This window comes from Spermophilus citellus, assembly GCF_964194105.1.
Source record: "Spermophilus citellus genome assembly, chromosome: 5".
Lineage (NCBI taxonomy): Eukaryota > Metazoa > Chordata > Mammalia > Rodentia > Sciuridae > Spermophilus > Spermophilus citellus.
Window position 1 is genome coordinate 163,401,079 of NC_138186.1, and position 27,929 is coordinate 163,429,007.

Below are 27,929 nucleotides of genomic sequence, written 5' to 3' on the forward strand. Positions count from 1 at the left end.
AAACTCATTTTCTGAAATGGCCATGAAATGCAGAGCGGGTCAACACAATGGCAGCCTCACTCTGGTTATTCTCGCCTGGTGTCCCCAGAGCCCTCATCAAGGACAAGGTGGGGCTTACTTGGAAATTCATCTCCTCCAGGACAGGAGTGTTGGACTGCTGAGGTGGTCCTCATATCCCCTCTCTGTATTGTCCACCTCCTTTTGCAGGGATGTTTTAGGTGATGAGATTTAGAGCCAGCAAAGCCTTTTGCCTGGGCTGGAGGGACACAGAGTTGAGGGAAGAGGAGGCTGGGTGGGATCACCATAGAGAGGATCAAAATGCTAGTAGCTCATGGCAGGCTCTGCAAAGAGGGAATTCAGTCAGTAGACTAGACCCACAGGGCAGGGATTGGAGACAGGAGACCCAAGGTGGAACTGTAAAATGCCCAAAGCTGCCACCTTTGCTCTGCATAACTGCCTCTCTGCAACCCGAGGAAGGGGTGAGCTGCTGGACAGGTGCAGACACAGCAGGGACAAAGCCCTAACTACTGCCTCGTGGTGGGTGCACCCCGTGGTGGTGGAGGGACTTCGTGGGACCCATCAGTGTGGGGCTCAGGAAGGAGGAAGGAAAAAGGAAAGCCATGTGCCAAGATCTCACAGTTAATTTAAGAAATGAAAATAAAAGCACACTCAGGAATGGAATAATGAATTATGTAACCCGAATAGTCTCCACTGTCAATAAAGTAGCGAAACTGTTCTTCAGCAAGAGGACTGTGGGAGGCGCCCTCGGGGGAGGCCAGGCGGTTGCTACAGGGCTCCCGCCTTGCAGCCAAGGAGCAGCAGCCCAGCCCTGCTGTCAGGGGGCCCTCAGCGGGCTGCCAGGGGTCCCTGATTGCCCACAGTTACACTCAGACAAGCCTAAAAGAATATAAATAATGTGTTATTAAACATCCCTATGCTAATAGCATGACTCTGTATTTACCCAGCTCTCTGCCAAGAGCCCAAACCTTTATCCAGGAGACCAGAACACTTGATCTTAACACCTTTGAACAGATGGAAACTGCACAAATGGGAAAAACAGGAATAGAAAAGAAAACTATACCTCTTATGCGCTCACCTTGGCCCAGAAAAGACATAATGTGTAAAGGGGAACTGTCAAGAGAAAAATTGCACTCTCTTCAGAAGCCAATGTACCTTTAATTTCAAAAGTACAACTGAGTACCATTTTCTAGACAGATGATTCCCACTTCATATCTCTTGCTGTTCTTTGGATAGCTTCTGTTATTTCTCTTCCATCTGTTATTTTCATTTATTTCAGCTAGATTTTTCCAAATTGGAGGATCTTATTTTGGGAACGATGTATTCCAGAAATGTTACCCCATTTTAAAAGAACAATTGTGGGTTTGTGTTTTTTTTTTTTCAATTTGGAAGAGAATTTTCTGGGTCCGAGAGTCAAATATATTTTCCTGGTTCAGAAATTAACAGTCTCCGCTTCAGAAACTTGCTGCTGAATCTCCATCCCAGCCCCCTGAGGAGCGGGCCATATTCATATTGCCCCCTTAGAATGGGTCTCCCTTTGCATATTTCCCACAGAGCCTTGCAAGTCCCCCAGGAGGAAGGTCGTCATTAGGCCTAAACCTCCATTTGAGGTTTTGGCAGGCAAGGGGACTGAAACACAGAGAAGTGGGTGTCTAGGCTACATCTGAGGAGCCAGCTCTCATCAGGAGGATGAGAACTTACACCACATAAGCAGGAAGGAGGAAAATCATGCATCTGCCTGGAGCGTGCACCTAGCTGAGGTGTGTACCTGCCTGGGCCATGCGTCTGCATGCCATGCATCTACCTGGAGCATGCCAAACCAAGGAAATATGGGGTGGGGTAGCAAAGGAGCAGACTAGGAATTAAGAGATTCCCAAGACAAAGGAGGAAAATAAGAAGATCGGACTCCTACCATGGGTACCATTTCCCTTTGAGACTTCTCCTAGATGCTAAGATCATATATATGGAACTAAAAATGAGCCACTGTCTCAAGTTACTTTCTTAAGCCTCCTCTCCCTTCCACTCTCAACTCACTTTGGCTCCCACCATGATGGATTACTACTGATTCCAAATGTGCCATGCGCTTTTCCATAAACATGCTTTTGTATGTGATGAGTCCGCCTGGATGCCTTTTGCTCTTTTCTGTGTCTGGCAAACTCCTTCGGGGAAACTCCTGGCCTGTCTCCTCCAAGCTGGCTGAAATGTTATCTCCTCTGGGAGACTCTCCATCTCCCAAGCCACAGTTGCTGCGTGTTTCCCCAGTTTGCTCCTGTGTGAGCATATACCTCACACTGCACTATGGCCCCCAGGCATTTGAGCCTCACTGCTTGTGTGTTTTCCATGTTGAACAGTGTTCAGCTCGGGTGCGCCCTCAGAGTCTGAAGGTGGATGGACAGAATGGCAGCGAATCTTCCATCTTCCATTCCTGGCAAATTGGTATGCTTTGGAGTAAAGGACAACAGTCTAGAATCCAGCGGGTTCTGAAGCTAGCGGAGGTGGTGGACACCCTCAAAATGTGTCACTGCAGTCACAGCTTCTAATGTTATCATTAAATGTCTCTGTTCTCACTGAAACTTGGCCGAAAAATCCTAGGACTCACACCTGGGACATGAGTTCTAATCTTGCTTCCTCCGTTAATTGATTGGGAGGGGTCCTGAAGTCCACTCATGCTTCATTGGCCTCTTTTGTCAACGTCACCTAACGTTATTTCCTTCACCGTTTCTCACTTGTTTTAAGGTAAAAAAAAAAAATGAATTAGAAGATAGATGGAAGCTTCTCACAACTGTAAAGGACAATGAGAGTCTAATTCCCCTAAGTTTTGCTCCATTTTTATTCCCCCACCAATCTTCCCCTGTCGACTGGCCAATAATAAAATAACACTAATAGTAATGATAATGGAATTTAAGATATTTTTACTGTAGCTCAATTCCTTGCTTTTGTTATTCACTTACATGTCATAGGCATAAAAGATGTGCGTATAAATTCTTTAGGAAAATGCACTTTAACACGAGAAATAAAAGTCGGTCCTACTAACGTGGTTCTAAAGGAACCATTGAACTATTGAACTTCAGTCTTAAGAAGAGCAGTGGGCCTTCTCAAACTGAAAGGACCAGGGGTCACTGGCCAGTCTGTAGACCGCAGGGATGAAAGAGGAGCCCCTGCTCTCCTCCTGTCACCTTCCTCTCTCTGTCTCAGCTACGCTGACCCCAAGCATGCTCTGGCCTCAGGAGCTCTGTGTCCCTCTCCAGCGCGTGTCCATGACTGGCCCTCTCACCTCTGTTGGGTCTTCACTGGATCATCTTTCTAGTTGACCATGTCCCTTAACTACTCTCTTTATGGTCCCTCCTCCCCCCAACACTTCCTTTTCCTCTTTTCTGCTTTGTTTTCTATCTTTCTTACATATTTTTATATAAATGTTTTTTAATTTTTCCTCCACAGCATGTAATCCCCACGAGGACAGGGATGTTTGTCTTGTCTGCTGACTTACCCTAGTTCCTGTCGCCTGGCGCTGACTCAAAGGCTTTGTTGAATGGATGAGAGACGAGAAGAGCATGTCATTCCTTACAAGGGTCCCCTCTCCTCTCTTTGCAGGTAAGAATCTTCTCACCAAACACCTGGAGGGCTCCCAGGTTCACAGTGGGCACTTCAGCCAACCCGAAGGTGGACTTATCCTTGGAAAACAGCCGCCATTTTCTGTTGTTGATCCCAAGGTAACCCAGAGGTTACTGAGGGTCCCTGAAGCAGCTTACCAGTTTCTCCAAATATCTCATTCCTCCTTAGGGACCTATCTAGGTGGTGTTCGGACTCTTGTAGGCCTCTAGATCTTGCTATGGACAGAAAATTGGTTTGAATTCGAACTTAAAGGTTATTATTATATTTTAATTAATCCCTCCTATCAACTCATTCACTGGCAAAAGTTAAGATCTACAGATGTGTCCAAAACGTCCAATACCTGTATCCTTAAGAAAGAATACTTCCATATTTAGAATTCACTAATTCAAAGCACAGTTCAATAACCCCATTTCACCCTCAGTCTCTGCTTTATGATGGAGCCTTTGGGGACACATAGTCAGTCTAGTTTACTGAAGCAACTTGCAGACCAGTGCTCCTTAAGCCCCCTGTCCTGTGATGCCCCCACCTCCCCAGCATTCCAAAATCACAAATAAAGCGTTGGGGAAAGAGTGTTTTTTTCTTGACTCTAAGAAAAGAGGCAATCGCCTATTTCCTTTCCTTTGACCCATGACACATAAAAACTGATTAAATTAATCTGTTCTACTTCTATTGCTCCACATACTGATAATGTTTAGCCACACTCAATGGGACATACATTGGAGGCCATTTTTCCAATAATAGTGATGGATTTGCCCTACACCAGTACTTTTCAATTTATTTTATCTTTCAGCAGCAGAGTTCTTTTATTTAAAAAGAACTGTACATGGTAGTCTGATATATAAAACAGATACAATTTTCTCTGCTGTGAGTACAACAAGCGGGTAGGGGGATCAGGGACCAGCCTACCCTCCTCAGCAGAGCAGGGGCACCTCTGTACGATCCTGGGGGTCTGAGAGCACATTTTGAAAAGCTCTGCACCTAGGTGTTCATATTCATTTGCCCAGCTCACAGCAAAAACAGGGTAATGTGTGCCAAAGAGATGAATAAGTTCAGGGGTCCATGCATTGGGAAAGTAGGAATCATACTCTGACAGTCCGTATCTCAAAAACACCATCTACTAGCCACCTAGTCCTTATTTGACCACACACATTAATTTAAGAGTAAAAAGAGAAGTTTCACTTTTGCAAGAAAAACAATCCTTTGGTCTATAGGCTGAGGATCCATAGTCTGAACATTTGAAATAAAAAATGCTTTGAAATCTGAAACGTTTTGAATAACAACATGATATTGTGAGTATAGAGTTCCACATCTGACCTTATGTGACAGGTTGTAGTCAAAATGCAGTTCACTAGCTGGGAGTGGTGGTACATGATTGTAATCCCAGGAGGCTCAGGCAGGAGGATTGCAAGTTCAAAGTCAGTCTCAGCTACTTAGTGATGCCCTAAGCAACTCAGTGAGACCCTGTCTTGAAATAAAATATAAAAAAGTGCTGGGGTTGTGGCTAAGTGGTAAAGTGCCCCTGAGTTCAATCCCCAGAACCAAAAAAGAAAGAAAACGAAAAAAAGAAAAATGCAGTTCACCAAAAATATAAAGCTACCACCAGGCTATGTTTATAAGGTGTACATAAAACATAAATTAATTTCATGTTTATACTTAGGTTCCATCTTCAATATACCTCATTATGTATATATGAACATTCCAAAATCTGAAATTCAAACTCCTAAATACTTCTGGTCTCAAGCCTTTCAGATAACCCCCTGTAATATAAGTAGCAATCAAAACTATCTCCTAACTCAGAGCTATTTGGAGAAAGACTGGGACTTCCAAAAAATTCAAAGAGATTCCCCTACATCGGTGTGAAAAGAATTATTGAGTTATCAACACTTCCTCTGCGGCAACTAGAATTTAGATATACATGAAAGTTCTGTGCAGCCATCAGAGTACAACCAATGTACACGAAGAATCTAAGTGAATGAGATAAAGAAACTTCTATTTTTTTTAAGGACTGCTCTTCATATTCTTTTTTATTTGTACAGTCAGGTGTCTTAGTCTATTCTGGCTGCTATAACAAAATACCATAGATTGGTTAGCTTACAAAAAAAGAGAAATTTCTTTCTAAACAGTTCTGGTGGATGAGAATACTTGTTAATATTTGTTAAGATAATCTGGTTCATAGATGGTTAATTTTTGCTGGGTTCTCTCAGGGTGACAGGGTTAAGGGACCCTCTGGAACTTCTTTTATAAAGTCACTAATCTCCTCTGGGAAGTCTCCAACCTCATGGCCTAATCACCTCCTGGAGACCCCACCTCCTAACACTTGGGGTTAGGTTTAGACATATGAATTTTGGAGGGACACAGATAACCACTTCCCCCTGCCTATTCTGAGATATAAGCATCTCTCAGTCACTACTAAATCCTGCTGTGTGAATTTAAAATATTGAGGCTAATCAAACTACTTGTTAAACTTGCCTCTAGAATGAGGGAAGGTTTTTCTCCACCATGACAAGTTATATTGTGTAAACCACAAGAAACAATTTTCATTCCAAAGATGAATGAGACTAGTAAAGAGGATATACCCGCAACACCATGAACCATCTACCTAATTCTGGATTCAATGGCAGTTCTTTCATATTTTTATGCACAAAATCTAATTAGTTGCACAGTGCATACCAAAGTATAATGCATTTATATGTGGCTTTGTGTACACACAAATTGAGATATAGATTGACTAGGTCAGCCAAGTCATTGAAAGTCCTACCAAATCTGACTTTATTTCTCCATTAGACCTAAATAATTTAGGTTTAAGTAGGTATTAGGTGACAGAAAAAAAAAATAGATGGCTTAAACAAAACTAAGAAGTGTTTTTCCCTCTCATGCAAAGCGAGCCCAGAGTTGGCCTGCCCAGACTCATTTTGCCCCACGGTCCTGTCGGCTCAGGTTGCTCAAGCCTCATCCTCAAAGTCCAAGATGGCTGCACCCATCTTCCAGGTGGCAAAATAGAGACAATGATGAGAGGAAAAGATGGAAGGAGCTTCCAAGTTATCTTTTCAGAATGCTTTCCAAATCCTATTGTGGAATACGACAGTCTGGCCCGGTGGACCAAGGGTGATCCCTGAGAAGAGAAAGGCATGGTCCCACTTCGAAAGAGAACACAAAGACCCCTGGGACATGCAGCTGAAGATGATACAAACATTGAGGACCTGGAAGACTTGGAGTCCTGGAACACCTCACCCTAAGGAGCAGCACCGTCTCCATGACAGTATCCCTGAGAAGACAGGGATGCAGGGGCTTCCTGACTCAGAGACATGGGCAGAGGTATGGGAAACATCAAGAAGAGACCACCGGGTCTCCACCAGCCAGACGTCCAAAACGTGTGTCTAGAGGAGGAGAACAATCAGAGCAATGTAAAGTGAGAGCTGGGGTGGTTAGAAAATCACAGAAAGGAAGCACAAGGGCCACCTAAGACAGGAGAGGGTCAGGTGGCTCAAGGAGGAGGGAGCATGTGACAGATCAATGAAAAACTAAAGGAAGGTGTCCCTGACAGGGGGGACAAACCTGTACCAGGGCCTGGAGGCCTGGTGGCCTAAACATACCTGAAAAGCTTACTGTGAGAAGGACAGAGGGAGGTTTAGGTAACCAGCAAGTCACCCCACACAGTGCTACAGCAACCCTGGGGCAGGACTGCAGCAGGAAGACCAGTTGGAAACCATCTCAAACCATTATACTGTGTAAACCTCAAGAAACAGTTTTCATTCAAAGATGAATGAGACTAATAAAGAGGATGTGCCCCAACACCATGAACCATCTACCCAATTCTGATGCATGTGAGAGCCCAGACCTGAACCCCCAGTCCTCTCCTTCTTATTGTTAAGAACGAAATAAACACCACCATGTCCTCAATAATATCCCTGCCACCACCCCACCCCCTTCTCCGGGTTCTTCTGGATCACACCCTGAACATCTGTGCTTCCTTTGTTTTCCCAGGTTTGAAAGAAATCAAGTGGACAGTCTGCTTTTGGCTCCACCATCTCATGAATGTGCCAAGTCAGAGGCAGGAGGTGGGGTGCGCATTTGCTGCTGACCCCACCCCAGGGCACAGATCTCTCAGAGATTAGGTTTTCTGTTGAAAGACCATTTAAAGAAACTGAAATTCGCGGTAAGGAAGAAGTGTTTTGCTTGACAGTTTGAAGTTTCCTATGGGCCTTCCTGAATCACCAACTGCCTCACTTCCACCTGCTCAATTTTATTATTAATTAAAAAAAAAAAAAAACCTAATAACACTGGAGTCACAACCGTGCTGTGTGTGTTGATCTCTTTCCTCCCATTGCATAATCCTCTCGTTTTGCCCACATTTTGGCAGTTGCTCTGACTCTCCATGCAACAGGGAGAAACATTCTTTTAAAAATATTTCCAACCCCCTCACATTCACATGAAATCGTTTCACTTCTAACTTTGCCTCAGTTCTTACATAAGATCCATTGCTATCTAGTATTAGATCATCGTATTATCTGTGACTGACTTCTAAGGCCTCGTGGGAGGATGAAGGAGCCCTGATTTGATTCTTTTACTTTTTTTTAAAAAAAAGCATTTTGCAAAGTGAATAATCAACTCCAACTTAATGATTTCTTAGGTTGATTTTAGTTAAAATTGGGTTACTTTGGGAAGACATATGTTTGTTGTAATTATATTCACACAGGTAGATAGGAGTGTGTATGTACAGTGTAACTATATGATTGCATTAGAGTGTATGCAATTGACAGATATGATAAATTGATTTATGCTCAAAATGTGGTAACAAAAGCCCCAAGGCCCTCTCCTATCCTTTAGGCGTGAACTCTGGGAATAGGTGAGGTGTCGAGGAAGCTGAGAGACATCGTTTCTGAGGGGAATGTTTTCTCTTAGGCTGCAGAACTTGGGGACAAACTGGACACTGAACATGGAGGACTGCATCTGAACCAAAGATGTGGAATGATCTTTGTCACTAATTTTACCAAGTCAGCATCTAATTATCAATGTGAATGCAGTCTGAAAGATGACATGTGGGCTTGAAGTTAACTTGGGGGTAAGATAATGCCGTAGGGAAGTGGGTCTGATCTTTGTGTTTTCACCCAGGTTGAGGGGAGCAGTGAAGATTGGGAAGTGGGGCTGCGTGAGGAGAGGACCGGGATTTGTTTTTCCTTCTCTTGGAGAGCTGCAGGTAGCTGGCCTCCCTCCCGAGGCCCCTGGAACGGCACCTATTCTAAACTCCCTTGAATATACAAATGCTTAACCCAGCAAAGCCTATACAGCAAACCTTCTAGAACTGTGAGTTTATCACACAAAGCTCAAGCCTGTACCAGGTTACTTCAATGCAGCCTGGCAACATCTGCCACGTGCCTGCTCCAGCTGAAGACATTTCAGCTCTCAGTGTGGAGTGGCTGAGGTGAGTGTGGTAGGGAGAAGCAAAGGAAAACCAAAAGAAAGTGTGCTCTGAAATCCTGGGAAAGACGCATAAAATGAGCAAGAGCAAACTGGTACTTGGAGCTGCACTCTGGGGTGAGCAGCATGAGAAAGACCCAGGATGTTCTCTGCTCAAGGCTTCAGGTACTTTCTATTTTTCTATTCTATTGAGCCACAGAGGTGAGGAGTGGGGTGCAAGGGCAGAACTGGGGAAATGCCCAAGAATGTTAGTGCCCCAGAAGCAGGGAGGTTTTTATAAGGGCCAGACAGAAAGGACCAGGCACGTCTTAATATATGCACCTTGCAAGGAAGCAAAATCAAGACCTGAAAATCTTAAAGACCCCAGATAAGTGCCTAGTAAGAAATGGGGAACAAAAGAAATGGACCTACAAATTGGCACTTTTTGTATTTTATATATGAGGAACCTGAGGCTCAGAAAGGTTAGGACACAGATTCATCTACCCATTGAATGTAGGCAGTGGGTAGTTAGATTGTCTCTCTCTAATTTGTCATCTTACTGGTCTATTCAAATAGAAAGGAGAATCTTTACAGCGTTTTCAGACATATTCACCTGACCATGGCCCCTTTCTGCACAGGTCCTCACAGTCCCAGCCTGCTGGTTGTCTTCCAGCAGATAATCTCAGCTACCTAATCTGGGTCTGGGGAGGGAAACAACCTCTCCAAGTATTAGCCAAAAGCAACTCTGTTTGGAGGAGTATAATCATAGCAGCCAGTACTACTTTCTTCATGTTGATCCTCCAAAGAATTCCAGGAAGCAAGTATGGCAGCGATTGTCGCTTCCAATGTTCATATGCATCAAGTAGAACTTCCCAGGGCTGGTGATCGATAAAATAATGTAACTGACAGAGAAGGGGCAAAACCCAAACTCACTTCTTTGTCTGCTCATTTGTTTCAAAAGCTCAGGTCTCTATCCTCGCTGCCCAATGGCTGATTTCGAGTGTGAGTTATAGATCTACACACCTACGTGGAAAAGTTAAACCTCTTTATGAATTCCGTATGCGCTTAATTTCTGCTGATGGCAACTCTGCTCATGTTTTTGTTTCTCTTTTTTGCCATTCCCCTCTTGTGTCTGTAATGGATGTGTTTGAAAGATGTTCCAGGGGAGGTTATGAGACGCTTAAGGATATCCAGAAACTTTTTACAAAAGCCCTTTTAGCATCTTGTCCAGACTCGAGTTTATCTTCTAACAGGGCGATCTTTTATTGCCTATTAGGTAAAAGACAAATGAATACATTTAGCCTTAATAGCCTTCCTTTTCAACTGGAGTTTCTCTGCTATTTCTCTTCTTCTCTTTGTTTCCCCATCAGAAGAAAACATACATTTATTTATTGAGAAATATACAGAGAGTGCATTTTATTTCAAGGTACAGGGGGACACACTGACAATGATGTCGGGAAGCCCCTCCTACCTGTAGTAGCTCAGTCACGAGGTGCCTGCTAGTGACTTGTGCTGATCTGGCTTGAGTCCTACTCCAAATAAGAATTAAGACTAAGGATCTGATCATCCTTCTGGAGAAACCTAAGACTAAAAAATAGGGGATCCCCTCTGGATGTGGGCAAAGCAATGTATCTCTCATAGGAAGGTGAGCTCATTTATTATTCTAGAGATAAATACCAGGGAAGGTCCAGTCTAGAGTTGAAACCTGGCAAAGGATAAAGAAATAAACCTCAGATAAGTGAAAGAACAGAGTTCAAGAGTGAGTCTGTCCAAGATGGGAATGCTGGAGACCAGAGGACACCCACCTGTAAGCAAACCAATTTAGCATCACAGCTTCTGGAAGATTCCACACCCATTTTGGCACTGCAATCAGTATGGATCCCAAATATCCATCTCTGGGATATTCCATTTCCTGCCATCCACTGGGCCTGGCTTTGGTTAGGGGAAGAACTGAAAACGTTCCTGTTCTCAGGGGAGTCATGCTGGGGCCAGACAGGACATCTGGGAAACAGTGTTGGCCCATACAGAGTCCTTCTGGGTTAATGCAGGACTCTGTGTAACAAACAGAGCTCAAGGAAGGTTCTTTGGGCAATAAAACGGAGGGTGACACTTCTCCAGTGGAGCACCTTTCCTGCCAGAGCTCGCTTCACTGTCCCTGAGCAACCCAGACAGGGAACCCATCCTCTCCCTTGATTCCCCAAAGACCTGAGAGAGGGAAGGGCATTAAATAATAACTCCACCAAGTAACAACTTAAAATTACCTGTTAGACATTCCTGGTCTTTCTCATTTCTTTTGGTCACCACCACTAATGGGATCTCTCACTGGCTAACATGTCTGCTCAGACTCCCAGGAAGCCCAGCTCATTCTCTCTCTCTCTCTCTCTCTCCTCCCCCAACCCTCCTCATTCTTCATGCAGAGGGCTTCAGCTGTCTTGAATTCACTGTTTCTCCCCAGTCTGATCTCCAGAGCTTTCAAATATTGCATCAAAAGTTCTCTGTCAACATATTTTATTTAAACAAAAGAATATCTGGTCTAAGGATAAAGTCAAACGATGCCCTTTTGGGGCTAAAGCAATCAAAGCAGGTTCTAATAGCTTTCCTTTTCCTATTCTATTACAAATGTTTGGCTATTCATCCATTTTCACAATTACAAAAGAAGCCTGGAATGCAAGAGATATAAGGTGAAAAAATGTATATGTGTGCATGTGGGTCTATATTACATAAATAATACATACACATGTACTCATGCATACATTGTATATGCATGAGTGTACACATATGTCTGTATATTCAAATGCACATTTAGCTCATAAACCAGGAACCCTGATTGTTTGTGTGGTGTGGTTCTGGAGTCAGAAGAGAACCAGAATCATGACCTGCTAAATCCTGAAGTCAGTTAGAGAAGCTGGCTCTCCCTGTCCTCTTTGCCTGTGGCCAGGACTCCTAGGGCTAAGTCAACAGTTAAGTCTGTGGGTGCAGCCAAGAAAGCTGTCTGCATTCGATACATGGAGGTCTGACTTCCCAGATCAGCTGAATTCAGGGCCAACCCCTTGCTTGCTGTAAAATGAGAATGGGAAAAACATAATTAATTTGAAATAAAGTAAAATCATATTGATTATCTAAAATCCTCTTGTGCCAGCCCTCAATGGAACACTTTTGAATCCAATTATTATAAGTGACTAATATTAAGTGGAGGTGAAGTAAAACACATATCTTGGAGGATATATATTGTTTGAAAAATATTATGTCTCCTTTAATCATACATAGAATATTAAATCTACACATTTCAGAAACCTCAGATAAAGGTAAATTCCTAATCAATGTGTATCACCATGCATTTTAGAGCCATAATGCAATTTGATAAACTTGCAAATTAATTTAGCAGCAGCCATTTTAGAAAGTGAGTGATACGCTGGTAATTTTATTTACTAAAGCTAATTTAAGCAGATACTTATGAATTCATTAAGAGGTGAATCATCTTCCATTCAACAAGTTTATGGTGAATATTTAGGACCTGTGTTTACCATGATAAATCAGAGGGAAAGCATCACCAAACACAGAAGCCATTTAAATACTGTTATTTAATTAAAATAAGAAGTTACATAGAGGGAATCTTTTGTTCTTGTTAACAAACATTATGTTAATAAAACAAATCTGTTTATGTTTTTAAATTTTAAGTGTAAATTTGAAAATGTGGGCACTGAGAACAAAAATTGAATTATTGCAGCTTTATCAACTCAGGAAACTTTAAATATCGAGTCATGCAACCAATCCAACCTAACTTCCTTCTCTCGTGTTTTAAACAACTGTGAAAGAAAGATAAGCTATCCTGTTTTTTTTTTTTTTTTCAGCTCCCAAATGATTTTAATGTTTAGGAGAAGCACATTTGAAAAATATCCCACCATGATGATAATACAGTTAAAAATAAGAGAACGAAGCCCCATTTAAAACAAAAACTGAAATGACGAGCTTGATGACAAGAAGGCTGGGGTGATTCTGGAGCAATTTCTGACAGCAATCTTGACAGCAAACAATAGATTGGGAAGGTACACTCAAATAGTAGATTCTTTGAGAAATTCCTCTTAGAAAAATTGCATAGGGAGAAAAAAAAAGATACAAGCACACATATTCATTGCAGTGCTAAAGCGAAAGAGAAAGAAATGGAAGCCATCTCGGTGCCAAATATAAGAATGGTTAAATTATGTATCTTCAACTCGGTGCAATATCGTGAGGAAGGTTAAAAATAAGAAGATGGCAGGAGAGATCCTGGCTGCAGGATGTTCACTATAAATGTCAACTCTACACTCACTTCCGCCCTATTGTTTTAACTATTATGGACAAGTAATGGAAAAGCAATTTAGGAGTGAAAATCAAAAGGGATCTGCCATGAAATAAAAGGTCTATCATGAGAACTACCCCACCCTGATCCCAGGCCTCTCCACTGTGGAATTCTCTGCCAGTCATTATGGTGGAAACATCTGCTGGAAGATTAGATGCTGCTTTAAGGAAGGACTCAATTCCACACACGTGTTGGAAGTAAGAGAAAGAAACTGCATGGGGAAAATGGTTCTCTTGCTTTATTCTCAAAATGAACTCATAAGAGATAACAAGAGCTAAGCAGATAGGGACATCATTGGAGACTCAAGTGTGGCCCCCACAAAATATGTTCAAGTCCTAATCTCCAGTACCTGTGAGTGGGGCTTTATTTGAATAAAGAGTCTTTGTGGATAAAATCAAGTTAGGATGAAGTCCTTCTGGGATTAGGGTGGGCCCTACCCAATGACTGGCGTCCTGAGAAGAGGGACCCTTGGACGTGGACACACAGGAAGAACACTTACATTATAGGAAGCATCCCCCAAGGAAGCCACAGACTGCAGGCAACACAGAGGACTGGGAGGGCCAAGGAAAGATAATCCCCTAGCACCTCCTGAGAGAGTGTGGCCCTGCCACATCTTGACTTCAGACTTCTGATGCCCAGAACTATGAGAGAATAAAATTCTGTTGTCTTAAGTCACCCAGTTTGCAGTTGTGTTTTTTTTTTTTTTTTGGGGGGGGGAGGTAACAGAGGGCTCTCAGGCCTGCGCCACCACCCCTAGCCTGTGGAGTTTTTACTACAGCAGTTTTCAAGATAAATATGAATAACTAGGTGCAAGGAAATCAATATCCAGGAATAACGTATTCTAAAATATTACTTTTGATTACTAATACTTCCAAGGTAAAACTTCAAATAGTTTTCTTTGCATGTTATAAAAACAGTCCTTTAAAAACTCTATGAAAGCTGGGTGTAGTGACACACTCCTATAATCCAAGCAGGCTGAGGCAGGAGGATCATGAGTTCAAATCTAGCTTCCACAATTTAGCTAGGTGCTAAGCAACTCAGTGAGACCTGTCTCTAAATAAAATGCAAAATAGGGCTGGAGATGTGGCTCAGTGGTTGAGTGCCTCTGAGTTCAATCCCCGGTATTCCTCCAAAATACTAATAAATAAAAAACTCTTTGAAAGTTAAAGGACAAGAATTAGAATCATTTGGCACTGTGTTGGTTGATGACTAGAAGCAAGTGACAGAACCTCTCTGTGCTTGTTTCTTGCTTTGTAAATGGTGATAAGAATTGTCTCTTTGGTCAGTTGTGAAAGCTACACTGACTAATAGACATAAAGCAATTAGAACAGTGGCTGGCCCATTATAAGCCTTCAATAAATGTTAGCTATAATTATCGTGTCTGACTAAACATTTTGGTTCCATTCCCATTTTAGAATTATGAAAATTTCACAGGCATATTTTTAGAATGCATATATCAATGGTAAATTACTTATATTCTACTATATCAACACTTTTCTCTAACTGCAAGTAATTCCTATCCAAATTAATTTTTAGAATCTCAGAAGTCCTGATCCTAGAATCTCTCTCTCTCTCTCTCTCTCTCTCTCTCTCTCTCTCTCTCTCTCTCTCACACACACACACACACACACACACACACACATACACACACACACACAAGGTGAGTAGGCAGGAGGAAAGAAGAAAGAGAATAAGTAGAAATTATTGCAGATTTGAGTTCCTCTGGAATTTAAATTCTATAAAGCACCTTCCAATGTCAACAACAAAATGTTACTGGTTTTCACTGTCCTCATGTTGACCAACAACTGAGTGACAGTTCTCACTTTTACACATAGCCCGTATTTATGTACCTTCCATGGGGCTCTCCATGGGACACTGCACTTGAGCAGAGCATTATTCAAGAGGAAGGATGAGCAGCTTTCAGGCCAATTCAGGCAAATTGCTTGCAGGTCGACCAAATGCCAGGCCCAACCACCACTTTGCATGGTGCTCACCAGCATCTGCTAACAGTTGTCACTATCCTTTTCTTAAAAGCTTCCCAGATATCTTAAATATTTATTGTCACCATAACCACCTTGCCCATCTCTCTGGTAATTATGTATGCAACTGGGTAGGCCCCTTTCTTTGATCTTGCCTCACAGGACAATATGAGACAGGGCCTCCAGCTAAGAGAAAGCAAGAAGTGAATGGCTTCCACAGTGGGAAGCTTAGCACTATTCAATGTCAGAGATTTTTTGAAAGAACAGTTCATATTTCTGAAGGCCAAATCCAAAATTTACTCCTGTTGAGAAACTAATTAGCTATTTAAATGTCTCTGACTAATCTTCTAGGCTTTCTTCCACAAATTAAGTATAAAATAAGATTTCCTGATAACTAGTATACTGTGTAATTTAAAAAGGTGTGTGACTTGCAGTAGTATCCAAATACAGTATTCAAATAGGATCCAGCCGCAAGGACCAGTCCAGGCTCACAGCCACCCAGGAATGAATGCACGAGGGAAGCCAGCTCGACAGAGACCTGTGTCACCAACAGAACCCAGAAAAGGGTCTTTGTAGAGGAACGGGGGGACTGCAAGTCATATTATGAATGGTATTGGCGCTGACATGTTGCTGGCACCTGAAAGAAATAGCTTTTATTGGATGTCAGCTTAAGAAGAAGAAAAGAAAGGAAACATTTTTTTAAAAAAATTAGCTGAATGAGTACAAGGGAAAAGATCAATAACTCCCTCTGATGTTTTTTTGGCAAATTGGCCAAGAAAAGGCTGAAGTCTTTACTGGCTGACAATTCTGGCATCTTTCCCAAATAGAAATGGTGCAGCAGAAAATGCACTTAGTGAATTTAGTGAGACAATTAGTTTGGGAATATGTATTAAAGGGGAGAGCACAGACTAGCAAAGGATCTAGGTCCAGTCCAATGCTGTGCGGTGCCAACCCTCCCAGTTGATGAGGGTACAGGGATCCTGATACCTGGACTGCGTGCCCCAGATCCAGAATGCATAGTGTAATGGTGCAATTTATCACCTAAATTTGGCCATTTTTAGAAGGAAAGGAGACCAAATGAATAATCATGCTGAACCATAAATGTAACCTGGATGGTCCCAGCAGACCAGGGTGTGTTGACAGCTTAGCAAGGACACTTCACCCTCCTCTAGAAATCCACCGACTTCCGGTCACTGACTAAGGTCACTGATCCAGTCTTTAGATAAAAGAGGGAAATGATTTGAGGTAAATTTGTCACTCTGCTGGAAAATCACCTGAGCCTCTTGCCCCTCCGGCTTGGGGACAGCAGTACTGGACTGCCGGGCATTCTGTATTTCTCCTTTTCCTCCAGTCGAGATATTTCAACCCAGAGTTTTCATTATGGATTCAATAGGCACAGGTAAGCATCATTGTTATTCATTAAAATGCAAACATAATTGAACAAAAACAACACAGCAGTGTTTATGTCCAGGAAGCTGTGGCATCCCATCATTTGACAAAAGGGAACCAACCAAGCACCATCACCAAGTTCGAGTTTGCTTCCAAATGCAGAAATTCAGTCAGTTGTATCACACTGGGTTTGTTAGTTCAATTTTCATTGCTTTCCATTTTGTACTACAACTCTTTTATTATCATAGAAATGTACGTTTTCCTCTCCTTCATTTCAGCCACTGTTCCTCCCACCCCATGCCACCCAGGTAGTTCAATTTTGAATTGTAATAGATGCACATTTGTTTTTATTATGTTTTAAATCAAGCCATAAAAATAAACTTAAAATAGAGGCATTGAGACATTTGCAGAATTTCACTCACTGTCTGGAATATGAAAAAATAGTCATTTAGCACCCAGGCCCTTCGGACCCAAACTTTCTATGTGTCCCAAGCACTTCTCACATCTTCCCATGTGGCTGTGGTGAGACTGCAGCGTGATATATATGTGTGTATGTATATATATTTTAGAATTTAGATGTAGATGAACACAACATCTTCATTTTATTTGTTTTTATTTATTTTTATGTGGTGCCGGAGATCAAACCCAGTGCCTCATGCATGCTAGGCAAGCACTCTACCACTGAGCCACGATTCCGGACCCACACCATGTTTAAGTACAGCTTGAGTAACGTGTGTAAAGTGTCCTTCTGTGTTTGTGAGCAGTCACAGAGAAAGTACATTGAAGTCCATTTTGCAGACTAGAAAACTGACAGATGGAGGGAGAAAACTGGCTGTGGAGAGCCATACAGATGATTAGTGGCAAACAGTAGGGGGCTTTCATGTGGACCCTCTGTTTCTTAGAAACTCTTGGCTACATTCCACCACCACACAAAGATTTTAAGATCATAATTACATTATCTCAGTCATATATTTTAAAAATTATATAGAATCAAATATAATAGATTCAACTTAGGAAGATTTTTAAGTCACTCCAAGTTTCTGCTTCCTCATTTCCCACCTCAGCAGCATGGTGATAGCATCAACAAATTTGATATTAATTATGAGAATAATGGTAAATATTTCCAAAAACACTTTGCTAAAGAGATGGTGATCCTGTTAAGTATCATCCAAATCCACATGCAGAAGGCCAGGAAGAGAGGGATAAGCCAGGAGTACAAAATCGCCATATCGGGGTCTATGCTCTCTCCTTCCAGCTAACATCCGGGGGAAATCGGAGGAGAGGTTTGTAAAAGTTATGCTGATGGTAGAGATTTAATACGAGATGCTATGAATATTCTTTTCTAACCACAACTTACAAAACCAAATGCTGACCTCTTCCAGTGATCCTGGTAAAAGACGTTAAAAGAAGGAACATAGTATTTTTCCCTTCTGCTAGCTTAAAAAAAAAAAAAAAAGTTGGTATAAGGGGTTATGGGAATGAATGAAAGAAAAAGTCTGTCCTTTGGGCTAAAGCCAAGGACAACCTCAAAGGAGATGTTCTTCAGAGATCAAAAATCGGAGGACTGCTCTAGGGATGTGTCTAAACCCCGGCGACACATGATGGATGGGGTAGAAAGGTTCTGAACACAAGGGGCCAGCTGAACTTTTGGGGGTGGGCTCTGAGGCTGGCCCCCACCTTTTTTTTTTTTTTTAGGCTCTTTGTTTTTTTTCATTTTTGTGTGTGGGCTCTGTGTGCTTTGAAGTTGCAGCCAGCAGATGAAGAGAAAAACTCGCCCTGGTGTTTTGAGTTTGGCTGAGCGCTGCTATTTAGCTAAGGCTTCCCCATATAAGGATGCGGGCTGCGGCTGCAGATCTGGGAGAGTCTGTAAGAACCCTGGAAATGCGTCTCTGAAATGCACACAGGCCTGGGATCTTCCAGGGTAACTCACGCAACCCAACCATCATTACCCTACGCGATGAAATTCACCAACATAGCTGCAGAGAAGGGTCAGGCCGTCTCTCCACAGAGGCTGAAAACCATCCAGAAGGCTGCCTGTTAAAAACCTGAAGGCAGAGCCCAGCGCTTTCATTTCAGCTAAGATTCTCTGGCACAGGTCTCATGGTCCTGTAGGGACCATCTCGCTAGGACTTGTTGCTTCCACATTCGATGTTATTAGTGGCAAACCGACAGGCCAACAGTTATGCCCCGTTCTTTTGTTCTTGAAGGAAACATCTGTTCTTCTGTCAGGGAGCACATGCCAAAACCCTGCGATTATAAGCAGAGGGCTCTTCAGGGAGTAGGGAATGCATCACACAGCCCGGAGCACAGACCTTGAAAACTTCCGCACTCTGTCCCGGCAGCCCCAGGAGCTGGAGAAAGGCTACATAGAGGTCCCACCAACCAGGGCCCCAGCACCCAGCAGGAGAGAGGGAGAAGGCACCCGGGGAACTGTGGGAAAGAGCAGGAGGGAGGGTTAATCCTCAGTGAGGCTGCTCCAAAATGTCCTTACATCCTCACTTGGCAAGAGGGCCCAAGCCCCCTGAATGGACCTGAGCCCTAAGCCAGTGCTCGCGCTGTCCCCAGAACACACAAGTTAGCCCCACTCCATCCATGGGTTCTACGTCTAAGGATCAACAAAATTTAAAAAAAAAAAAAAGTGTAACTGAACATGTACAGACTTTTTTTCTTGTCATTCTTCCCTAAATAATACAGTACAATAACTATTTACACAGCACTGACATTGCATTAGGTGTTATAAATAAGATAGGGCTGATCTGAAGAACACACAAGTACACACAGGCTCTGCGCAAATACTATTCCATTTTGTATAAGAGACTTGAGCATCCATGGATGTTGGTATCTTTAGGTGATCCTAAAACCTATGCTCCACCCGCCTCAGGTACTGAGGGACAACTGCACATCCCACAAACTGTTTACACTAAAAGGGAGATAGGCACTGGGGACAGAAACACCCCAGGATACTTGCAAAAAATGTCATAAGTGCTTGAGGTTTTGACCTTCCAAGTCTCTCAGGAGCACATGACTGCACCTTATCATCACCTCTTAGGGGGCCACAGCAGACTCAGGAGCCTCGACACCTGGTTCTGAATCCAGGTTCCACTTATTCTAGCTCTAGAAGCCTGGAGCCTCACACATTCACTGAGCTTTGATTTCTTTATCAGGAAAATGGGAGCAACAATGACACTTAAACTATATAGATTTACAACATCAGAAACCTAAGTTTCTATCTTAAGAAGCCAGGAGAAGTAGAGTAAATTAAACCCTCAAAAAATCAGAAGCAAAAAAAAAAAAAAAAAGATAATATAGAAAAGAAATAAATGAAATAGGGAAAAAGAAAACAGAGAGAAATTTGATTCATTGAAAAGATTAATAAAATTGAAGACTGGAGTTATAGCTCAACAGTAGAGCAGTTATGTAGCATAACTGAGGCCCTGGGTTTGATTCTTAGCACTAAAAAGATTTTTTTTTTGTTTTTAAATAATCCCTAGCTAGATGATTTTAAAGAAATGAAGAGAGAACACAAATTACTAAAAATCAGGAATTAAAAATGAGATACAGATTCTTTCAGTCATTAGAAGGTTAAGATGACAAATATGAACAATAAATAAATAAATAAATTTGAAAACATACATGGAACGAATGATCTCCTTTAAAAACATAATGAAAGAAAACTGTAGAAGAAATACAAAATTTAAGTAGCCCTCTATCTTTATTCAATTCTATGCTGAGTTCACAAATTCTTTTCACAAAAAAAAAAACTCTAGACCCAACTGGTTTAATGGTAAATTCTATGAAACATTTGAGATATGAATAATAATACCAATTTTTAACCAAAAATTTTCAACAGGCAGAGGAAGAAGGTGCATTTCTCAACTCCTTATAAGACTGTCAGTACTCTCATACCAAACCTAACAATGATATTTTAAGACTATAGATAAATCTTTCATGAACATACAAAAATCATCAACAAAATACTAAAACAGAATCTGGCAATGTATAAAGACTATTACACCATGGCAAGGTCTGGTTTATCCAGGGAATGCAAGGTTTACCCCCAGCATTTGCGAATCGGTCAATATAATTTACAGCAGTAATAAACAAAGAAGAAAAGTCACATATGTAGTTTGATAGATGCTCTATAAAATTCAACACTGGTTCATAACAAAAGTTCTCAATGAACTAAGAATAGAAAAAAACCTCCTCATTTATAAGGCTTCTATGAAAAACCTACAGTTGTTATCAGATTAAATGATTGAGAAGTGAATATTCTTCCCGAAGACAAGGAAATAAGGATGTCCACCTTCACCCCTCACCACAGCCTGCACTGAAGCTCTGGCATGGTGCAGGCAGGAAAAGATATGAAGGCCATAAAATTGGAAAGTAAGAATCATATTTTCAAAAGACATAACTGTCTACCTAGAAAAGTCTAAGGAATCTACAGACATTGATAAGTAGATGTGATAAGGCCCTAAGATGTCAGGCCAATAAGGTATGGAAAACACTACCCCAAATTTGTCACATTTTCATCCTGAATATTTTAAGCTGAAGGAAGCTGAGGAAATCACACAAGCAGAAGTGTCTCTCTGCCCTGCTTTTTCTCTTTCTCTGGTCTTCTTTCTCCCCTAAGGGACAACAATCAAAGAATTTTCTGCAGTTGGGGATGTGACTCAGTGGTAGAGCACTTGGCTTGCAAGGCCCTGGGTTCAATCCCCAGTACTGCCAAATAAAAAAATAATAATTATTATCTGACCTATCTCCTCTATCAGTAAGTCATAAGAGCCCCATTCCAGATGGGCTCTGCCCTCCACTCAGGAGCCAAGAAGAATCTGAACAACTACCACTGCTACCTTGCCCTGCTTATTGTCATTAGGCTACAGATCCTTTTGGTCCATCACATTTCTGAATTATCTTTATTCTTCATCAAAGCAAAAAAAAAAAAAAAAAACAGTTCTCTTTGCGTCTTTATTGCCAAAGGTTTCTCATTTCATGTAAAACGGTTTAAATAAATTAACTACACCTTTCTCTTGATAATCTGTGTTTTGTCATAGAGGTATCAGCCAGGAACCCTGTGATGGCAAAGATATTACTTTTTATCCCCTATGAGGTCAATACACAAGTACTATCTACCAGCAATAAACCATTTGAATTGAAATTCCAAAACAGTAAAATTCCACACAAGCACAACACAACAAAACAAAAAATATGCTTAGGCATAAATTTAACAAAAGTTGTGAATGACCTAGATGCTGAGAACTATAAAACACTGCTAAAAGAAATAAAAGATGTAAATAAATGGAGCAATATATCACGTCCATGAATTGGAAGACTCAAAGTCATTAAGATAAGTGTTTTCCCAAATTGATCTCAGCTTCAAGGCATTCGTGATTAAAATCCCATCTGATTCTTTTATAAAAATTAACAAGCTATTCTAAAATGTATGTGGATGTGCTACAACCTAGAACACCAAAACAATTTGGAAAAAGAAGAACAAAACTGGAGGATTTTCACTTCCTGAATTCAGGCACTATGGAAAGCTACCTCAGCTAAGACAGTACGGTTTTGGTGTAAGATGGACACAGAATAATGCAACTGAATAGATTCCAGAAATAGATCCAAGCTCATATGATCAATTGATTTGTAACAAAAGCATTAAAGCATTTTTTTTTAGTTGTAGTTGGACACAATGTCTTTATTTTATTTATGTATATGTGGTGCTGAGGATGGAACCCAGGGCCTCCTCACATGTGCTAAGCGAGCGCTCTACCACTGAGCCACAAGTCCAGCCCCAGAACTAAAGCTTTTCAATGAAGGAAGTGTAGACTTTCCTTCCACTTATCGATGCTGAAACAATTGGATATTTGGCATGAAGGACTTTGATCTCATCAAAACATATCACTAAGAGAAGGAAAAAACAATCCACAGATGAGGAGAAAAGTTGAAATAGGTAGATAGATAAATATACAGATATATTCATGCATGGACAGCTGGATAGAGGGACAATAGGATGCTTTTCTCGTGTGATATGTCTTCTCTTTGTCCTCTGTAATTCTTGTCCTTCATGTCTATATTATAGAGACAATGATACAGATAAACCAGTAGACTTAGCACCTATCAAGTGTTAGCTCCAGTCAGGGAAGTAGAAATAAGAACCAAGAGCCAAGCCATCCGAATGTAGACACAAGTGTCAAAGAACAGCAAGACATTCTCTGATAAGTAAACAAAGTTAGGGTGCTGTGGCGTGCCGGGTAGCACAGTCAGACCATAGCCTATCAAAATAAACTTCTGTGTGCTATTTACCTAATTGGGTCCACCCTGTGGGAGCAGAACCCAGATATTATACATAGCAATAATTGAAAGTGTTCTTAATCAGGCATTTTCAATTTTTATTTTATATGTGGAGTGTCGAGTGTTGATTAAAAGGTATCGGAGGACATTGGTTTTCTCTGAGCTCCTGCACTAGGCCCCACAGGCCAAACCAAAATGGAGTTATGTATGCTAATATTCCCTCCATTCCATCAAAACAAAGTTGTTGATCTAATCTTCAAAAAAAACAGGAGAGACAGGATAATAGCTGAACTCCTAAACAGTCCAGCTGAAGCTACACAAGGAAATCACTGCTTTAACCTTTGCAAGAAGATCTGTCAAACAACCAATCCACTTTTTGTTCTGTTTCTGCTTTTGTAGCCCTTTTCTGCCTATCGAACCAAACTCTTCTGTTCAGTTCATGAAAACGCTCATTCTGTTTTAAAGAACAAGTTGTTGCCTGATTCTACAATTGCAAATAAAAGCCAATTAAACTCTTTAAACTAGATTTGTTGTGATTTTGTCTTTTGACATTGACACTGATCTTGGTACCTTAAAAAATATTAGCTCATTTAATAAAATTATGTGAAGTCTTGTTATTACTTCTATTTTAAAAATGAGTAAAACGGTGGGCTGGGGTTGTGGTTCAGCAGTGTAGCACTCACCTAGCACGTGTGAGGCCCTGGGTTCAATCCTCAGCCCCACACATAAATAAATAAAATAAATGTATTGTGTCCAACTACAACTAAAAAATAAATTTTAAAAATGAGGTTCAAAATTATCTGCCTCAAATTGCAAAGCTGGTATGTGGCAGAGTCAGAATGCAGTCTCAGGCAACTGGACTTCAGCATCTCTAGTCCTAACTTGGGGACGATGGATGACACCCACACCCCTTCCTCACCTCATTCTGGAATGGGAACTACAAGCCTTATGCACACTCACGCAAGGCTTCCAGTGGTTCTGCTCTCTGGCACTCCTCACTGGAAATGATGTCAACCAACGTTGATAAGAGAGAGTTGTCTTCTCTTTGTCTCCTGAAGTTCTTGTTCCTGGAGCTCTAGAACAGTGGTTCTCAGCGTGGGATCTCAAGCAACCAGCACAGGCAATAGCATCTGGGAACAGATTAAAACTGCGACTTCCGGTGCCCCACCCCAGACTGACAGCATCGGAAGCTAGGGTGACAGTGCTCTCCCACAGCAAGTGTCCTCCAGGCGATGGCAAGGAGACCGCTGGGCACGGCGGCCACATTCCTGTATAAGGGCTAGGAGGACTTGGATGGATTTTCCACTTAAGCTTCGGTCTTTAAACACTGAGTCTTTCAGGAGCAAAGGCTTCCTGTTTTCAACTGTCAGAGCTAGTCGTAGCGGGCCACACTGCCACTGGGGAAGCTGGGCTGGCGGTGGCTGTGTGGATGCTCTGGTAAATGCCTTCCCAACTGCATATCAGGTTTTCCTTCTTCTTTATGACTGTGACCATAGAGGAAGGGTTTCAAGTCCCTCTGGCAGAAAAATACTCTACTTGTTTAAAGGAACTAAAAGTGAGCCCAGGAACAAGAATGCCGGGTGTCACTTTCCCTGTCACTCCTTCTCAGAGCTTATGCTCCGGCAAAAGTGTCTCCAGCCACCACTGTCCCGTCACTGGGGACCACCAGGACTCTTGTGAAGAGGAAGTCCCCCTGGGCTAGAGCTGGTAAGGGTCAGACAGAAAAGGAGAAGCCAAGATGAAAGCAGGTCTTATTTTTAGTCATAAAATATTATGGTTCTGCCCGCCTCCCCCCCCCCCCCAGCATCCAGTGGGAAATGAAATGATCTGTGCCTGGGAACAAAAATGAGAGTCCTACTTGTGTAAAACAAGAACACACATCACCGCCCACACGCATGGAATGTGGCAGGAGGTCACAGCTCTGGGACTCACAGGAAGCCCAGAAATGAGAGCGAGCCGGAGTAGTGGCACCAGCCCAGAGGCTGCGGGCTCATCATCAACAGTGAACTTTAATTAAGAAAAGGGTAGTTTTGAGAACAAAGGAGTTGGTTATGGAAATGAGTCAAGAGAGGGAAAGAGAGTCTGATTAAAGTTATCCTCTCTGGAGGAGCCGGGAAGGATGTTAGGTATCTTCTGGTACAAGCTACCGGTTTTAAGATAAGGAGTCTGAACACTCCGGGTTGGAGGGAAGGAGTTTTCATACCAAGATGAACTGCTGCTCCTTAGGCCTGGAGCTGGAGATTGAGGCCAGGGCCTCTGGGATTCAATTTGTTTTGAGTGACTGAGATTCCTGTCTTTCTGAAAAGTATTATATAACCAAACTTCAGACTGTGGACTAGGTTTGCAATGGACTATCTGAGGACAGCAGAATGTGGCCTGCTCTTAGTTACTCCATGATGCATAGAACAACAACTACTCTGCTGGTGCCAGAGCTAAAGGCAGAATGACTTGGTTACTTGTCTGGGCAAATAGATAATCACCAAATGTCGATCATACAGAACTTATCAAAAGGAATAACCCCTAGTTGCACAACACAATCATAAGGCACAAACTGATAAATTCCTTGTGCTCATAAAAAAAAAAAGTCCCCCTGTGAACTTATTGAATTAAAATGCACAAGGATAGACAGCCACATGGCCATATCAAACACATAATAGAACACCAGGCCTATGATCTTATCATTCTCACCCTTACCAGAAACTCATAAAGGAGAAGCCCCCAAAACGAGTTATGGAACACACCAATCCATCATCAGACCAATAAGTCAACAGGTGCTGGACCTCCAACTCTCTGTCCCTGAGCCTCTACTGGCTTGACCTCTGTGCTTCACATAGTCCACATGGAAACTGCCTGCCCTCCAGAGCCTGGCCTAGAATGAGTTCCTGGTTCTTAGAGCACCAGCAAGGCTCCTTGAACAAGCTCTTCAGCTGATTCAGAATCTTATCTGACCACCTACAGTGACTCTTTTGCATTTGTAAAATGCTCTCCACTGATCCCCAAGGCCACCTTAACCCTTTTTTGGCCTGTCATCTCTGTATATCATTGTGCAAAGTATTATGTGTGACTGGAGCACTGTGGATATTAACAATTAAGAGTGAAATAAAAGAACCTGAGAGTGGCTGGCTTACCAAGTACTTGGGGAATTGCAACCTATGAAAGTCACATGTTGCTTGTGAATGCATCATTAGTCAATTAATTCTGATGTCATGGAAAGACACAAACCTGCCCAGTTTATGTTAGTGGTATAACTCGCTCATGACACTCTTCTACTAGAAAAGCAAAGCTTGATTTAAGTTTTAAATGTGAGAAATATCATAGGTGGCAAGAGAACACCATCTCAGAGCTAAGGAGAGAATCTGACCACCCTGAAAACTGAGAAGAGACCTCAGGAAGTATGAAGAATGTATCCAGAGCCCATGGAAACAAGGTCATCACAGGCTGTCTCCTAAACAGAAATGGGCTGGATTTTCACTTGATGAAAAGCCTCCAGTGGACACAAACACAACTTCAGGGCCACTATCCACAGGTTCTGTATAAAAACAAGGCCTGCATAGAGCCACAGAGAGAATCTTACAGTCTAGCACAGGAGTGAGAAAAGTGTCATTGTGATGTTAATGGAAGGAAGCTATGTTGGGGAGTTGTTTCCTAGAGTTCTTCAAAAATTTATAAATGGGGTTCTGCCCCTATTTGCATGCTAAAAAGATGGCCCTTTTTTTTTTTTAACATTACCATGATATTGCTCTCCCAGATGACAAATAAAATGAAAAGAACAGTTAACGTTCAAAATGTTTAAATTATGCACAAATAAAGGGAAATGAGAATAAAAAGCAGCACCTCTTTGTTTCAGCCTGCCCTTAAATGTTCCTGTGAAAATCCATCTCATTATGTTCATGGGTCCTAATTTGAAGAATAACAGTCGCGGTGGGAGTCCAATGACTGTTAATGCCGCTATTGTTAACATCATGAATGGTGTGGGCCTTTTTCCTACCCAGCACCGCATCTGGGAACAAAGGAAAGGAACGACGTGGTTCTGCTATTATCCAAATTGGTCTCTGGCATCCAGGGAGGAAGTGACTGGGGCCGGGCTCTCTCTCAGGTGTCCCTGGGGGACAGACACGTGCGATTAGCCTCCGCGGCCACTGGGTGTGACCGCGCTCCGCACAATGGGAAGCCGGGCTGCTCTGGGGAGCTTCCCGGCAGAGTTGGGCACGTGTGCATGCGCGCACGCACGTGTGCAGACACACACTTGGGGGAAGGCCCCCCCCCCTCCGGAGGGAGAGGTGGAAAGCCAGTTGGTGCTTCTTTTTAACTTCCAGCGCACTTCGGGAGACCCGATCCACCCTCGTTTTACTCCAGAAATGATTTAAACCCGTCTTTCCCTTAGGGATGAGATCAAGAATGAGGAGCTCACCCGTTCCCCCCTCCACGGCACAAACCAAAGCCACCACCCTCCAAATGTCTTGTTGGAAGAGAAAAGGGAAAAGTGGGGACAGGGGCGCTCCTTAGAACTGACTCCAATAAACTCCCTCACAGCAGAAATGACAGCAGCTGCGGCTGCTCCTCAAGACCAGGTTGGCAGAGGCAGCTTGGAGCCGCTGTGCGCATTTGCTGTAGGGAGTCAGATCCGCAGCACCTCGCTGTAAAGAAAGCTCATTCAGCTGTGTTGAGGACCTGAGTTCCAGGAACCTGAAAGAGCTTTGCTTCAAGGCTTCCGAGATGTGTCAGGGTTTTGCATCCTTTACACACAGTGACCATCCTTTAAAAGGCCCAGTAAGGGATGGAGGGGAAAGTCCAGTATTGCAAAGAAAGCAAAAATTGATCACATTTTGTGTTCCAGCTTTATTGAGGTATACTTGACAAATAAAACCTGTAACTCACGTTTTAATGTATGTGAACTTTGTGAAATG

The 27,929-nt window shown here is 42.3% G+C and overlaps 1 protein-coding gene and 1 long non-coding RNA gene across 2 annotated transcripts in view; both read right to left on the bottom strand.

Moving 5' to 3' along the window:
• Positions 1-27,929, bottom strand: part of LOC308649645 (uncharacterized protein) — a 626,952-nt gene that overhangs the window by 317,143 nt on the left and 281,880 nt on the right. The gene's annotated exons all lie outside the window — the stretch shown is intronic.
• Positions 3,543-26,960, bottom strand: LOC308650226. The gene is made up of 3 exons (XR_014022280.1): positions 26,857-26,960; positions 23,942-24,726; positions 3,543-3,845 (listed from the first exon to the last, which is right to left on the bottom strand). It is a non-coding gene; the product is annotated as an uncharacterized lncRNA (long non-coding RNA).